This window comes from Corvus moneduloides, chromosome 1, assembly GCF_009650955.1.
Source record: "Corvus moneduloides isolate bCorMon1 chromosome 1, bCorMon1.pri, whole genome shotgun sequence".
NCBI lineage: Eukaryota > Metazoa > Chordata > Aves > Passeriformes > Corvidae > Corvus > Corvus moneduloides.
In genome coordinates this window covers 159,241,237-159,257,799 of record NC_045476.1, presented here as the reverse complement: position 1 = coordinate 159,257,799, position 16,563 = coordinate 159,241,237, and the positions used below count along the sequence as shown (strand labels likewise).

Below are 16,563 nucleotides of genomic sequence, written 5' to 3'. Positions count from 1 at the left end.
GGAGCCGTGTGCCGTCATCTTCTCTTTCCTAAACTGAGGAGGCAGCCTCATTTCTGTGTGTGTGTAATGATAGGGAAGCACAGTACCTTGGACTTTCTAGGCATTACAAAGAGCTAAGCTACCCTGGATTTATATTTATCCAACTTTTCCAGTTGATGGAGTTACCCAAGTGCAAGCCCCTGTAGTGGGACTTCCACCAGAGTCAGTCTTGCATGGATTCACTTTCTGAGGGGAAAATTATCCAACCAAGCTAAATCATTTCAGGCAGAGCAGTTGTAAGAGCTTGTTTACACGAACCTGCTCAGAAAAGTTGATCTGAATTTTTAAGTGGATTAGTAAAACTGCATTAATTAAAGCCCTTTGTGGGAACTGTCAGAATTAAAGTGTCTTTGATTTGATTTGGTTTACTTCTCTTCCAAGGCTAAGTCATATTAAAGCCACTTTACTTGTGAAACGAGACGTTTAATGCAATTTACTTAATTCACTTTAAACTCCTGCTTTTAGTTAATTTAAATCAACTTTCCTGATTTTCCCTATATAGACATGCCCAAGGAAAATGAAGACCACTGAAATAGAAACACCTAAGAGAAACTTTGAGAAAAATCAAAATATTGCGCTAGCCCCTCCGGGACATTACTATCCTTGTCACCAACAAGATTTGGGAATTGCAGGTAACACCATCAAGGTCCAAGAACTGACAAAAACATCCTTGGTGCTGAGCTACAGTTGCTCTTTAGAGACAGGATGGCCAGTCCTGCACAAAAACTCTATTCCAGCCTAAAATAAAAGATGAAAAGTTAAGAAAATGCCTCCTAGCCCTCAAAATAAAAACAGGACTCAGGCTATGGGCTGTGGAGAGGGAAGAAGAGAGGTTCCTGAATATGTGAAAGAAGAAGGAAATTTTATTTAAAGCTCTGGTGACAATATCCGCATTGTTCCTCCCTCCTGAGCCAGGAGGCACAAACGATATTGGTAAAATGCTGTTGAAGGTGGCCTGGTCTTCTTTGCCCTGGAAGTATCACAGCTGTTTCAGGCACTGGTACAGGGAATACCATGCAGCAGGCTGAAGCTCAAACATCTGGGATGTGGAGGCATACAGGTGACTTCCCTTGGCATCAGCCCTGGCTCTGCAGGACCAGCTCTGAGCCAAGAGCCAATCTGCCAGACAATCCCGAAGTGTCACCTATGAAAATCAGAATTCAAGGTGAATCTTTGAAAACTGTCTATTTCTACATGTGGAACCTGCTTTCACAAGACACTTCAATGCCTGCAAAACCCTACACCCTCTGTGCTTCGTATTTTTCCAGAGTGGTCCTGTGCAGCTGCACAGCAGCCAGCCCAGGCCACAGCGAACAGCACGTGCAGTGACAGGGTCACTCTGCCCCAGATGAATGATCAGAGCAGGGGACTGCCACGTTAAATGAGAGGCAGTATGAGACAGGCTCCTTGTATTGCCGAGATCCATTTTAGTATTGCATCATACTCCACATGGCAGCCTAAATGAGAGCAGAGGTGGTGATTAGAGGCACTGTGTCTGTTTGGAGAAGGCTGCATGCGTGACTGAGCATGAATGGCCTGATTATGAGTGTCTGGAGCTCCACTCAAAGGGACTGAGCGGGCAGAGCTGAGGTAGCAATGATTAGCTGCCATGCAAGGTAAGTTAGTGTCCCCTGGGATGCTAAAATATACTGTACTTAATAGTTCACTGGCCACACGCATTCCGATGGTTGATACCGTCGCAGCCGGAAACATTCATTCACGTAATTAGTTTACTTTTCCAGTTTAAGCCAAATGGAAAATCCCCCTGTACAGCACTCTTAAGGTGGCTGTTGGGCCAGTGTGGATCAGCAAAGTCCTTTTGACTTTGCAAAGTTGCCTGGGTTTCCCCAGAAGGACATGAGGTCATTTAATCACCTATCTTATCACAATGCCTTATCACAGACATTATAAGGACGCTCTGGGATTTTCTCTGGATAATCTGACTCCAAGATTTGTGACAGCAGCCATTGAAATCAATGGAAAATGAACCTTTGTGTGACAGGGTTGTCACCTGTCCATGATCTTAATTCCAGGTGTGTGACAGGGAGGACGGGAGATGACTCATCCCTTGTCAAAAATCCTCTGTGTCACAGATTTGCAGTTATACCTTCCTCCAGAGGAACCTCAGCTACTTACCCATAATAAATGATCTTCAGGTGACTTCTTCTCCTATCTCTGGGAGTCATGAATATTTGACTTAACAAATTAATCTTTTCACTTTCTTTCATGGGAAGACAGATACCTTTATATATGGAGCGCCTGAAACAGAGGATAAAAAAAAGACCACAAAGTAAAGAATTTGATTTTCAAGTAACTCTGTTCATTACAAGGGTTAGGCCAGACCCTCAACTGTACCAGAGCAACACCATTTCAATCATCAAATGTACTTCTCTACCTCTTTCCATCTCACTGGTCCTCCTTTGCAAACACCAACAGTGCCAGGGCTGGGAAGGATCCACTGGGGTCCTCAACACCTGCATAACCACAACACCAAACTTTGCATAATTTACCATTTTGTGGAGAGTCAGAAGGGCCTTACTCTTCAAGCCCTCCTTACTCAGCAGGCCCATCAAGGCCTGCTTTCTCCTAGTGACTCTGCTTCTCCGGGGCAGCACTTGGATTTGGGTTAGGTGCTCAGGGGCATGGCTTTGGGGACAGAGGACCCTGATATGCAGATTTGGTGTGAATATCGTGCTCCGTCACCTACATTGCAAGGGAGTGTAACAGAAGTTGGGATGGTGCCAGCATTTTGTGCTGTGTTATTCTGTCTGTTTGAGTCCTTTTTGTTAAGCCTTCAGTGGAAAGGCTGGGTTCTGGAAAGGGCTGCTTGGATGCTCAGAGTCCTCCTTGTGTGGCATTCCATCCTGTGAAGAGCCTGGGAAGTACAGGCAGTACTTAAATTTCCACACACCACTTCCAGTCATCCCCAGAGGCTGATTCTGCTGTGATCCACACCAGGACATCCGTGTCTCGAGCCTTGTCCTTCTGTTTGCTCGTGTTTGCTTCTGCATCTTTTACTCCTGACCTATTCAACGAGTAACTGAGCCCTGCAATTATTTTTCCATTCATTTTCTCCTTTCCTGACTCGTTTAGGAGACAAATACTTCTTGACCTCCTGTGCATTGAGATGCACCATCTAGCCCAGTGTGGTGGAAAGTGGGAATTTGCTGCCTTTGGAAATTCTGCAAGCTGGTAGCAGTGAACAGTTGTCCCCTGGATATGTTGCTCCAGTTCCACTCCAGAGCTTGCTCATGCAAGAAAGTAATTTCTGGTCTGCATTTGTGCAAGAAGAACAAAACAGCCTGCTCACTTTCTGTTTCCAGGCAGACTTCTCAAAGATTATAGGAAGAGGATGGGCCTAGGGGCTTTCTGGCCAGGAATGCAGCACACCATGGGACAAACAAGCACATTGCCACAGTCAGGTGGCTGCTGTGTCCAAAGCAGCCCAAAACTGCTGAGTGCCTCAGCCTACCTGCTTACTGATGGCCCTCCTGCACCAAACTGCCTCATACCTGGGTCTAACCACACAGAGCAAATCCAAGAGGCTGCTCTCCCAAAGGGTCTTGCTGCTGTGTTGCTTTTTCTCTGTATTTTTTATGAATTTTTGAGAAAACTACAGTAGTGAGAGATTTGTGCAAACAGGAGTGTGCTGTATGCCCCGAGTGCCTGGGATGGAACAGCACACTCAAAGCCTCCATGCTGAGCTGCCAGAGTGTCCTCAAAAGCATATCTCATCCCCACTGGCTATTTGGGATTTCAAGGTTGCTCTTTTCATCACAGGCAAACCAGCCTGCCTTTTTTCCCAGCATTTCTGGTGCAGAACAACATGCTCTGTTGTCCTTCTGCAGCTGAAGGGGAAGGAGTTGGGGGAGACGGAGAGATGGGGCTTCTGTAATGCTCTTTTACCATTCCCTTTTGTGTCATGATTTTGTTTAGTTGGAAAGGCAGGGCAGGGACGCTGGCCTTATGTGCGGAAAAGCAGTTTTGCTATGAGGTAACAAAAGCTGCTACCCAAAAGGAGGATTGGAACAAGGGTGAAAGATTGGAGTGTATTTCCAAAAAATGAAAGGGGACATGTGCCAAGAGCTACAACAGAGTCCTTGCTGTCAGAGAGGTGGTCTGTCTGGAAAAGAAGTTCACTTGTGCAAAAGGAAGGGTCCCCAAATATTTCCCTAAAATGACAGCACAAACCAGAAGAACCAGCCAATGAGTTCATCAATCTCATCATTTATTTTGAGGTAAGTCTAACACAGAGATGGTGGGTGGTGCAGAGCTCCCTTTCTCCATGGCTATGGGGAGTGTCCCTCTGCCTGTAGGACCATGATGGGGTACAAGGATGGTGGGTAGTGTGGAGATCCCTTCGCCCATGGCTATGAAGAGCTTCCAGCTGCCTGTAGGATCATGATGGGGCAGTGGGTGGCGTGGAGTTCCCTATGTTCACAGCTGTAGACAGCTTCCAGAAGCCTGTAGGACCATTCTGGGGTACAGACCAGGGACAAGTGTGTTTCCTTATCTTTAGGTCAGTGTTCTTGTAGGAAGTTCCTTGTAGAAAGTTTCATATTCTCTGGGTGGTAGAGGAAGGAAAGGGTGGGTGTGTGCCTTGCACCAGCCATGCTCCTGTCCAGGGATTTAGCTGTCAAAGACAGGAACATCAAAGAATGCAGCAACCCCCAGCAGCCCCTGCCTCCATGACTGGGGCTCTCCCAGCCTCAGGTCAAGGCTGTCCAACCCATGTCTCCCTGATGGACAGAAAATGTCTGAGCCCAACCATGTCACCAACCCCACTGTAATGAAGGCCACCACCAGAGATGGCCACTGCCAATGTTCTGCCTGCTCTGACACATCACCAGGGCTGTCTACCTGGAGAAAAAACATGTGTGGGTTTGCCATGGCTGGAGGGGGCTCCCAGCTCCCTGTAAGATTGAAGGCAACTGTAAGAACAAAACAGGGTATAGGCTGGGGCCATCACCAACACACCCTGGGAGATGGCCATTGACAATGTTCCGCCTGCTGTGACACATCACCAGGGCTGGTGTCTGGAATTAGCACTGCATCACTGTGACATGGCTATTATCATCCACCATTCAGCTGAGAAGAAACACTTAAATAATAAAAATACATAAATAAATTAATTAAAATAGATAAACAACCTCTGGCAATATTGCAGTGGAAAATTAGGTAGCTGCAGCAGCTATTTAAAAAACAGGACCTTGGAAAATGTTAAAAAAAAAAAATAAAAGCAGCAAGTCCTACTCACTGCCCAAGTGTAAAGAATTGCTGCTGAGATTTGTGGGTTTGAAGACTAAATTCTTGAAAAATGCTTGTCAAGTTGACTGAAGGCAACATTTCACACTTTTAGAATTAAAGACATGTCCAGTGCAAAATGATGCATCCACAAGTGGCTTATGGTGCTGAGCACAGATCAGCATGAACTGCAAGGCTCACATCTTTCTTTCCCTGAAACATACCAGAGAATTTAGCCAGAGACTGTCCTGTGCTACATATTCAGCTGGACCCTAGAATGAAATTCAGGAATTAGTTCCCTTCTGCTTGGTTCACTGCAGGCTGCTACATGCAGTCTCTTTAATTGACAGGACCAGAGGCACTGGGCACAAAATGAAATGCATCAGGCTCCCTCTGAACATCAGGAAACACTTTTTACTGAGACTGAGAACTGGCACAGGTTACCCAGGGAGGTTGTGGAGTCTCTAACCTTGGAGATATTCAAAAGCCACCTGGTCATGGTCTTGGGCAAGTGGCTCTGAGTGGCTCTGCTTGAGCTCAGGAGTCGGACCATACAACCTCCAGAGGTCCTGTGCAGGCTCAGCCCTTCTGTGAGTCTGTGATTCAGGCACCAGCCACCCCAGTAACTGACTGATAAAGTCTGTGTGATGCCACAGCTCATGGGCTCTCAATGAGCAGCCAGAGATCACATCCTCTGTGTGCAAACTGACCTTCCCTTGGAGACCACCAGAAGAGCAGGTAATTTACAGCTATTGGATCATCAGACTACAATCTTTCAGGCACTGGACCTGTTTTAACTGAGCAGTCTTCAGCTGGGAGAAATTAAGATCCCGAAAGACTCACTAGTCCAATGTATTTTAAGCTTAACCCAAGGAAGTTTTCTCAGGCAGCTCATCTGCTGCCTTCAGCAGCCATATTGCCCCTGAGGAAAGCAGGTGTTTTCTAGACATCCGTAAAGCTTCTGGGATGAGGACCAGGCTGAGCAGCTCTCAACAGTTCATTACCCATTTCTGTGCCTGTGTGTGAAAGAAGGTGCTGACATGTTGTAATCCTCCAGCATTTTGCACCTTCTCTGCTTTCAGTCTTTGCAGAGATAAGTGGTTGCACAGGGTGCAAAGCAGTGACGACTCCAGCCTGCAGTGTTTCCAGATGGGAGGAGCAGCACTGGTGCTGGAGAGCCCTCCTGAGAGCTCCTGCCTGCTTTGCAGACCTGGGACTTCATAGATGTCAGCTGAGCTCCAGATAAGCACGTGGACTTAGTGATGCACTTCTGAATCCAGCACAAGTTCTGAGCTATTTAAGGCTTTTGTTCACTTGTCATTTCTCATTTCCTCCTTTTAAATAAATCTTCATTCCTTTGTTAAGAGACTGTTTAAATCTCTTGGCAACTAAACCATGTACAAAAAGGAGTGAGCACACCTTGGCCAGGTTTACATGCTGCAGGAGGTGTGGCAGTTTAGAGATGACAAGTCAATAGTAAATAAATCCTGGCCACATGTTTTTTTCACCTTTTTTCTCTATAGTGAATCCTTTGGAAATCCGGCACAGCTGGCACTCGAGTAAGGGGCTATTTGGCTCCCTGTTTAGCTGCTCCACCATGAAATGTAGTGATAGTCAGACGAGTAATTGCATAAAAATGGCACCTAGGTGCTGTAAGTAGGTGTTTTCTGTGGGCCTCCTGAGGCATGTGTCCCGAGTTTAAGGATCGATTGGGTTTTTTCTCCCTCTCTCATTCCTGTAGCTGGGATTTGCTAATCATCTTGTGCTTGGATGTCCTGCCTCTCCCACTGCAGTGCCAGCTAATGTCTGATTCCAGAAGCTTTGCAGTTGGCAATGTTTTAATAAGCAGAAAGAGCACAGCTTGATTCTCAGGTAACAGGCTGAGCTAGCTGTGCTGGCAGTCAGAGCAAAAAACATGGTATTGACTTGAAGACTGAGTGAATTTGGAATAGAAATTGCGGAGGAGGAATAAATGTGGCATACAAGGATGTCACTTTTACACTTTCCAGATGATAACTGCACTCTAAAGTGGAGAATCTCTGACAGTGATGTCCTCTTTCAAGCATCCAACATCTATGCCCGTACTTGGTCCTCCTGCAAACCCCCTGTTTTCCCAGCTTTGTCTGACTCACACTGTGTATTCTTCACAAAATACACTGTCACAGGCTCTGTTTATGAGAGTTACTCAAGCTTGTTTCCAAGTCAGAATTCATGTTTTATGAGGAGGTGGATAGATGAGGAGGGGAGAAGTTTCCACTTGGGCAAGGGCATTGGAAAGCACTTCTGGAGATAAAAGTTGCAGGCAAGTAGCACACCTCTGACTGTGTTGCATAAAAAAGTTCCTGGAAACTCCTTTCTTGCCTCTCACTGCAACATCTTTCAGGTCATCCATGAAATCAGCATCCGAGAGAAGTTTATTTGATCATCTGCTACACCATTGACCAGGATATTTATTCCCAGGAAATTAGTAATCACCTGGAATGTCAATTGCCTGAGATATTTGGGATGTCACCATGTGGTATCATAGAGGGAACAGATGCCTTCTGGAGGACAAGGCCACATCTGGGTGTGTGTCCTGGTTCAGAAAGGAAGGGGAACAAAGACTAGAAGTAGATAGTGTCCTTCTGGTGGCAGGATCAGTGCTTGATGGAAGACCCTGTGGCAACTGAAATATCTAATTTATTTTCAGGAAAGGGTGAAAAAGGGATTAAAAGCAAGAAATCAGGCTTTTTGCTTTTCTGGGAGAGAGAGGCAGTTTGATAATAAGCTGCTTTCCTGTCGGCAGCTTGGGGTGATGTACTTCCAAGAGCCCTGTCCCTCGGGACAACACCCTTGGCAAGTGTGGCTGACCCTCTGAAAATCCTGTTAAGAGTGTGAAAGCGAATGTCTGTGAGTGAAGGATACTAAAGCCTCCTTCAGAGGGCAGGGAGCTGGCCCTGCAGGGAGAGATGTTTCACAAACTGTCTTGCACTAGGATTCTTCCACCCTCAGGAGAAAGATGCTCCACTGTGTCCCCCTCACCTGCTCCCAGAGGCAACTTCTCTCTTCCAGAACTCCAAAGATGTGTCAAAACACGTGTGTCTAAAAGACATCAAATCATTACTTTATCAGCCACATTTGGCACCAAGGATCAAAATCGGGCCTATGTAAAAATCTTAAGCAATATCAGGGAAAAGTCCAAAGCATAGTGAGAGCAGTCATTTGTCTGCTTCTAAAAAAGTGTGTTTGCAGCATGAATGTAATATTCCTGGAGAACCCAAATATGAAAGCAACTATAAAGAAAGCTCCAAATATCACACTCCACTCTTCAGAGCTTGTGTAATATAAACTGAATAAAAGTTCCTCATGGAAAAAAGGTAAATGAGTTATTTTTAAAATTTATTTAAGTGGTGACTGTGTTATTAATAATGCATTTAGAGAGTTATTTTCAGCTATGTCCCTAGAGCCAATGAAATAACTACATGCTCCAGGACAGCAGTAAAAGGATGAGGGACTGCATATATCTTAGTGACCAGTTCTATAAATATGCTGCTAAAAATTAGTAACAATTGTCATAGCTGGCTCAAGAGAGACTTCTTAACTAATTATAGATCAAGCTGTGCATTAAAATTAAAGCCATTTGCAAGATATTACAGCAAATGTAATGTTCCCAAGAGATGTTAGATTGAACAGTCTTGGAACCTCAAGCGGCTTGATCAGTGCAAAACACAAGTTTTCAAGCATTATTTGAATGTCATGGAGGGACTAGATAGAAATGCTGCCTAGGATGGGTCATTCCTTGAATTCCTTGACCTGAAGACCATATAGAAGATGTACTAACCACAACACAAATTGCCTGGGTAAGCTACTTAGATATTGGCAGGTTTTGGCCGTTGCTGTCTGGCTTTGTGTTTTACAGTTTGTGCATGATGGGATCTCAGTCCATGATTAGCCTTGCCACAATATAAAACACACAGAATAACAGCATGGGCATTCTGGTCCTCAAAGCTGTATTTCAGGAGTGTGAAATTTGTTTCCTGATTTAATGCTCCCACAGTCAAGCAGATTTGGTGTGTTACATAGGTCTAATAAGAAGTTTTCATGAGTATTTTAAAATTGTGGGTAACCTGAGAAAGAGAAAAAGTATATTGATAAATAAAGCATACTTTAATGTAAATCACAGATAGCATTTCCAGGAATTTATCCTGGGACAGAATTTGAGGGCTGAGTGGCTGAAAAAGGTTACAGCCCAGTGAGTGCACACAGTGAATCTTTATCACCTTGAGCTGCAGTTTGATGGCTAAAAATAAAATTTTAAAAAATGGGAAAAAAAAAAAAGGAAAAAGCAATACACAGTGCAACCTTGAGCATCAAAAGGACCAAGCAGGCTGCCAAAGAAGAGTGGGATACTTCCACCTGCTTGATATCTTTGCTCTGGCTAAAATATTATTAATATTTTAGTATATTGACTCCTTCTTACTTTTCTGGAGCAACACCTTTAAAAACCAAGCTGTGCAATACAGAGATGAAGCTGGATGATGGCTGGTTGAGATCAACTGCAAGAGACAGCACTGTAAAAATAGACAAAAATCTGCACTGAAGCTAAGCCTTCCCTTTTATTCTTTTTTTTTTTCCTTACTTTGGATTAAATTTTCCATTTGCCAATCTAGAACAGAGCATCTGGTTGCAAAGAAGCTGGTAGCTGGACTGCAGCATTCAATTACAACTAATCTGCATCACTAGATACTTCTAATGTGCCTGGAAACTATTTTGATCCAAGAGCAATTGGTTTATTGTACACATTTACAGGTACACAAAGAAAACAAAAATTGTGACTGAGCTAAAATTCAGCTCATTATTTGCTATTGTGGCATTAATTATTGACCAGATTCTTCAGTTTCTGAACAATTTACGTCTGCCACAAGCAGTAGTCATTCTTCTGAACAATGCGTTGGAAGCTGTTCTATGAGAGATGAAACCTTAAAATGTAGAGTAATAGCACAGCCCAGTGGCTTGTGAAGGAATAAACCACCACTTAGGGATCTATTGATCTGGGCAATTTAATGTATTTTATCAAAAAGTCAGGGAAATGTGAAAGTGGGAAATTATTCTCGGGTCAGATAGAAGTGAATTCTTTATTCTAATCCCCTTTATTTATTCAAAATCATTCTGAAAAAGTGCTTTCAGCTATGCTGGCTACAAAGCACATTGTCTCACTCGTCATTTTATGTAGAATTCTTTAAGACACTTATTGAAAACTGTATTTAGAATAATAATTTCGTTTAGAATAATTCATGCTCTAAATTATGTTATTATTATAATTGTATTGTTTCAAAGAATTATTCTTTGTCCTTGCTTGGATCTGCTTTTATTTTCATGTATATTTTGCATATATCCAAGCAGTCATCTGAAATCTACTGACACTGGCCTACGTGCACCTATTTGTTGTAGTAAAATAGTTGGTGTCTGACAAAAAATACGCCACCACCAAAATCCCCAAATTAGCCTCGGACTAGAGGAAAGGAGTGGGATGTTGTGGCTGCATGGGCACCAGCCAGGGTCTGGGCTGAAACTGGGGTTGTGTCAGGGCTGGGGAGAGACCTTGTAGCAGCATTTTCATCTGGGCAAGGCAGGAGGGGTGGTGGGCTGGGAGGATGTTGTATGCCTGTTTCTCATCCCATTAGGAAGATGGGATGTGTTTAAGGATGCCCTGAGACACAGGCCATGGAAAGGCTTTCTAGTGCCTCATAATCGTTGCCTGGCTGGGCCATGAGAGAAGGGTCCAAACGGGGCTGTTGGACACCAGAGAAAGGAGCTCGAGCGTGTTAATACATGGGTAAGACAAATACCTGTCCAAATCACCAGGAAATAAAATAGAAAGTGCTGTGCCTTAGTATGCCTCCCATAATTAAACAGAAATACCTTCATTTAGGAAGTATTGCTCTTTCTCCTGGGATGAAGTAATGACCCCATCCCTCCACAGGCAGCACAGCTTGTCATAAAACCTGCATAGAGTCCAGATCTGGACTATGGATACACCAGCTGGGAGGGAAGGAATGGGTACTGCTATGGCCAGAGAAAACTTTTGAAAGGAAAAAAGATCATGTAGTGCTCAAAGAAGACAAAAAAACCTGACACAGAAGTGGCAAATGAAAAGCAATGAACAAAGGCTTTGAGGGATGCCACTTGCCGCAGAGTCGGGTCAAAGAGCCTGTGTTGGTATTGCAGCAAGCATAGGTCCCCAGCAACACAGATTTCTATTGACTAGAGGAAACAATCCATGGTCCTAGATAATTCCCTAAATTAATTCTACCAGAAGATGTTACAGATAAGAGGTGACCTTGCACACTGAGTCAGTTTGTTAAACAAGGTATAACTGACATGGCCAAGTCCTGCACACCACAAGTCTCTGAATCTGAATTTTAGCACCGTGTGTGGTTTAAATATATCAAATCTAGTTTCCATCGTTGTTAATCCCATGGGTAGCAAAGAATGGGATTGAATAATAATTACTAATACAGCTATAAAGAAAACAAGAAGACTCAAACTCAGAGTTGTATTTAGTACTTTTAAATTTCTGTACAGCCCCAGAGATAAATAAATGTAATATGCAGGCGTTTTGACCAGCAAGAAACCAAAGGTGCACCTCACTAACAAAGTCCCTTGGGATTTAAGGATTCATGGAGAGAGACAGGCAAAGGCAAAGCTCAGCACCACTCTGGGTTCTAGGTGCTGATGATTGCAAGCAGCGTTGGTTTCACAAGACGTAGCCCGAAGTCCCCATGGCACTGTAACTCTGGAAGTATCACCTCTAGGTTGCGGTATGGTGCTAGCAAAGAGAGTCTCAGCTGGCCATTATGCATGAGAAAGTCCCAGGCAGTGACCCAGCAGCTGGAGAAATGAATAGTGTGGTTCCCAGTAGTCCTGCTGAGTTACAACCAGGTGCCAAATATGACTAAATCTGCTGGGTAGGGTTGCCGTTTGACTTTACCAAACTTCAGGAGGCTGCAGTGACACTACCATACTGCCAAAAACTTCCGCAGACCCAGTATGGTTTAGCAGAGCATCCTTCCAGAAGAACACATTCCTCTTTCACCTATTTTCTCTCAGATGCAATCCAGTACGTGTTGCCAGAGGATCTCTTGCCTGCATATTCTCTGGGTGACAGAGAAGGGACCTCAAAAACAGGAGAAAGGCCACCCCTGTGGCACCCAGCTCCATCAAGATGCTTCCTTGCAAGCCTTGTCCTATCCTAAGCATTCTCCTGCTGACCAGTCGTGAGCAAAAGCAAACTCAGTAGGATAATTTTATGGTTGCCTGATCAGTAGCTCTCCCTCCCTCCCTCCCTTCCTCTCTCCTTCCCTCCCTTCCTCCCTCCTTCCCTCCCTTCCTCCCTCCTCCCTCCCTCCCTCCCTTCCTTCCTTCCTTCCTTCCTTCCTTCCTTCCTTCCTTCCTTCCTTCCTTCCTTCCGAATTCCTTCCGAATTCCTTCCTTCCTTCCTTCCTTCCTTCCGAATTCCTTCCTTCCTTCCTTCCTTCCTTCCTTCCTTCCTTCCTTCCTTCCTTCCTTCCTTCCTTCCTTCCTTCCGAATTCCTTCCGAATTCCTTCCTTCCTTCCGAATTCCTTCCTTCCGAATTCCTTCCTTCCGAATTCCTTCCGAATTCCTTCCGAATTCCTTCCTTCCTTTCTCCCTTCCTTCCTTCCTTTCTCCCTTCCTTCCTTCCTCCCTCCCTCCCTCCCTCCCTTCCTTCCTTCCTTCCGAATTCCAAATTCCGAATTCCGAATTCCGAATTCCGAATTCCAAATTCCTTCTGTCCCAATCTAGGTCTCAGTGTCTGATTAAAGATTATATTATTTCTTTTTTTGCAGGGCACGGTGTGCTTCCTTGCCGTTCAATTTCCTTCTTTTCAACATGTCAGGCACCAAGCCTGTTCCAAGCCTGTTTGTCTATCCATGTTTTCCTGCTTGGGTGTGTCTGACTGAACTTCAAGCTTGTGTAGCTGGTCATCCAGAGCACCTCTGCACTCCTGACTCTACTGTTCAGCAGAAGTCTGCAATCTCTGAGTTGTCTGTAGAATCTTGAATCCATCTCTGGACCTAGTGTTTTCTCCACTTGCTTTTCAGTCATGTTTTTCATGAGTTCTCTCAGTCCTCTCTCTGGGCAAAGAAAACCTCTGCCAGGAACTTCCTCAAGAATCATGTCCACATCTCAAGCATCCAGACACAAATCACAACCAAATTACAGGAAAACCAATACTTCCTTCCCCTTTCCAGGAGTTATGGATGTCCTTTCATTAACACCCCAAATCACCCTGATATTTTTTTCTGTTTATTGGTTGTCGGATACTGTTACACAGCTCTGCCATATTTGAACACTGGTTCCACTGTCATTATCTTCTCAATCCCAGCTGAATCTAATGTTTCTCAGAGGGTTTTGTACATGACACTCTCCTAGAAAATGAAACATGAGAAGATCTTTTCATCCAAAATCCTAAGGGATTCACCTAAGCATTCGCATTCCTGCTTATAAACGTTCTTGATGAAATATAGGTTAAAACATCAATAATTTTTTTTGTGTAGAAATACTGTGGAACAACTATAATGCTGTCCCTTCTCAGAGTCTTCATAGAGAAAATATGCAGAATATCTTTGCTTATTCCTCATGCATTGTTCTGGTCCTGTAGTCTATTTCCATTCCCTTATTTATGATAAATTCATTCCACGTTGTCACTAAAGCATTGCCATATGTTGCCCTTTTTTTTGTGAGGACTGTTACCTAAAGGTCTTATTTTACAAAGTACTATCAGTTCTGTGATTCTCCTGCCTGATTTTAGCATTTTCCATAGTTTCTTGAAGAATGTTGTGATTTCCAATGGCGAGCATGCGATACTGGAAGTTGCAGATCCCAGAAGTGTTTTCTACTCAGGAAAAAGGGTAGGATGTCCTTCAAAGTACAGTTCAGCTTTTCAGAGACCTAATTCCAATCCTTCTTTTTTTGTTCCTTTTCCCTTTACCTGATCACTTATCACTGGAAGGAAGACTGTTTCATTCTAGTCCTTGTCTCATCCCTCATGAACTTTGTCTTTTCCATGCGTATATTACCTTCGATTTTTGCCTTCCTCTCTCGGCATCTGAATTTATACAATTTAGGGCTTGTAATGGTTTCAGGCAGATAAAATATGTCATTCAGGAATGGCTTGGACTGTGCTTGATGCGTTTGCCTTCCTCACTCAGAACGTGAAAAGTTTCCATAAAATTATGTCCTTTTTGTCTAATTTCCTGCTTTGACTTGGTCTTTTCACTCTCCTTGAAAGCAGAGTGAGTAAGTACTTGGGGACTATGTAATTCACTTATAATTGAAACAATAGACCATAAAGGCTCCTTGAGAGCAATTACATCTATCGAGCCAATGAGTCAGTTGTGCATTTGCACTAAGTCCAAGCAGTAAAATATATTTATGATTTTTTTTTAATGAAAGTTACTGCTCACTTAGTCTTTGGAGGCAGCACAATGCATCATGAGACAGGGAGGCTTAAATGTGAATCTTCCTGAGCAGTGTATGTGACTTGCCATGAGAAAGGAGTGCAATATGCTATGTCTGGGCATTCTGCACCCAACCAAAAAGTTAGTATGTGTCTGATTAAATGTGGTCTGAAACATAATGGTTAATCTAAGAAAACTGAAGTAAAAACTAAAGCAAAGTTGAGATCATGGTGCTCAAGACTAGATAGTGAGAAGGGGATAAACTGTAATTACCAAAATTAGAAGTGCCTCAATTCCTTTGCTTTTGTGTTCAACCACAACCTAGGCTGACTCTTCTGACAAGCCTAGTTGAGAGCAGGAAAAAGCAATTACACTGCATTAAGCCACCCATCCAAGGGGGATTCTGGGCAAATCAAATCCTGTGCAAGACACTGGATTACAAAGGAAGGAGTCTGGGATCATCTGCTAACTGTGTCAGAAACATGGTTGTCTGTATGATCCTGGGATCCAGCTGTGTCTGTGTCCCATAACCCTCTGTGATTCTGGGCATTTCACTTAGCGGGGTACCAATACCCAAATTATGGTCTCCAAAAAATAGAGAGCAAAGTGCTCTTTACCTTTTCCTTCTGCCTTTTTTTGGGTGATCAGTTGGGCACCTGCTCCTCCATTAGGCAGCACAGAGATGGTAAATTCCATGAGGGCTTTGCACAGGTGTAGCAGCCCAATACTTAGGAATTCATAAAATCATTAAGGTTGGAAAAGACCTCTAGGATCATTGAGTCCATCCCTTAACACAGCACCACCGTGTTCAAGGCTAAATATCCCCAAGTGCCACATCCACGTGCCTTTCAGACACTTTCCAGGGATGGTGATTCCATCACTTCCCTCTGTAGCCTGCTTCAGAGCCTGAACCACCCTTTCAGTGAAAAAATTTTTCCTAATATTTAATCTAAACCACCTGTTATGATTCAATTATAAGAGATGCCTCTGCCTGAGTTAAGGTGAAAATGAGACCATATGCCAAGTCAATAGCACGGATTTTATTTAACAGTAAATTTAAGGTAGAGAGATAGAAATAATAGGAAGGGGATGACAAGAGAGAGAGAGAGACAGAGAGGTTAAGCAAAAGATATCACCACCATGTGGATCCCCGCAGCATCCCAGTGGTCCTTCTTCACCCTCATCTTTGGTGGTAGAGGTCCCAGAGTCCTTCTTCTGGAGAGACCACTTTTATACCGTCCAATTCCTGGGTATTCACAGGGTGTAGATGCCATTCCCATTACTTGAGATGGCATCTGAATAAGCACTTGCTTCCTTTCCCACAGTTTGCCACGGTGGGAATTTTTGTCTGGATGCTAACCAAACCTCTACCTCTGTTAGGCTCAGAATTAGCTCCTTCCTTCTGTGCCATCTGTGCTCATCTCAGGTTCCATTGTGGTGGTTTATCTTATGGGCACAGTATTTTGAGACATGTAACTGCCTTCTTTAAGTCCTCACACCACCCTGGTCACTTCCTCTCGTCCTATCACTTGTGACTTGGGAGAAGAGAGCAACCCTCGACCTCTCCACAGCCTCCTCTCAAGTAGTTACAGAGAGGAGTACATCCTCCCTGTGAGAGACAGAGACATTCAGGGCCTCACTGAGGTGGGCCCTGGCAGCTCTGTGGTTTCACCAGTTTGGAGGTCAAGCAAGGTGGTTCCATAGAATACCTATGGATTAGCGTGGAAAGACCTTTGCACCAACACAGCCTCCCTAATTCCAGCACCCAAGCCAACAGCCCAGGTCTTCAGCACCATGTAAACAGAGCAGCACATTCAG

General features: G+C 44.0%; 1 long non-coding RNA gene across 2 annotated transcripts in view; it reads left to right on the top strand.

Moving 5' to 3' along the window:
- The window catches only part of LOC116455746, a 60,316-nt gene extending 49,820 nt beyond the window's left edge, over positions 1-10,496 (top strand). For both annotated transcript variants that reach the window (XR_004244464.1, XR_004244463.1), the window contains exons 5-6: positions 542-4,277; positions 6,366-10,496. This is a non-coding gene — a long non-coding RNA (uncharacterized LOC116455746). The remainder of the gene's footprint in view (positions 1-541; positions 4,278-6,365) is intronic.
- The last annotated feature ends 6,067 nt before the right edge of the window (positions 10,497-16,563 follow it).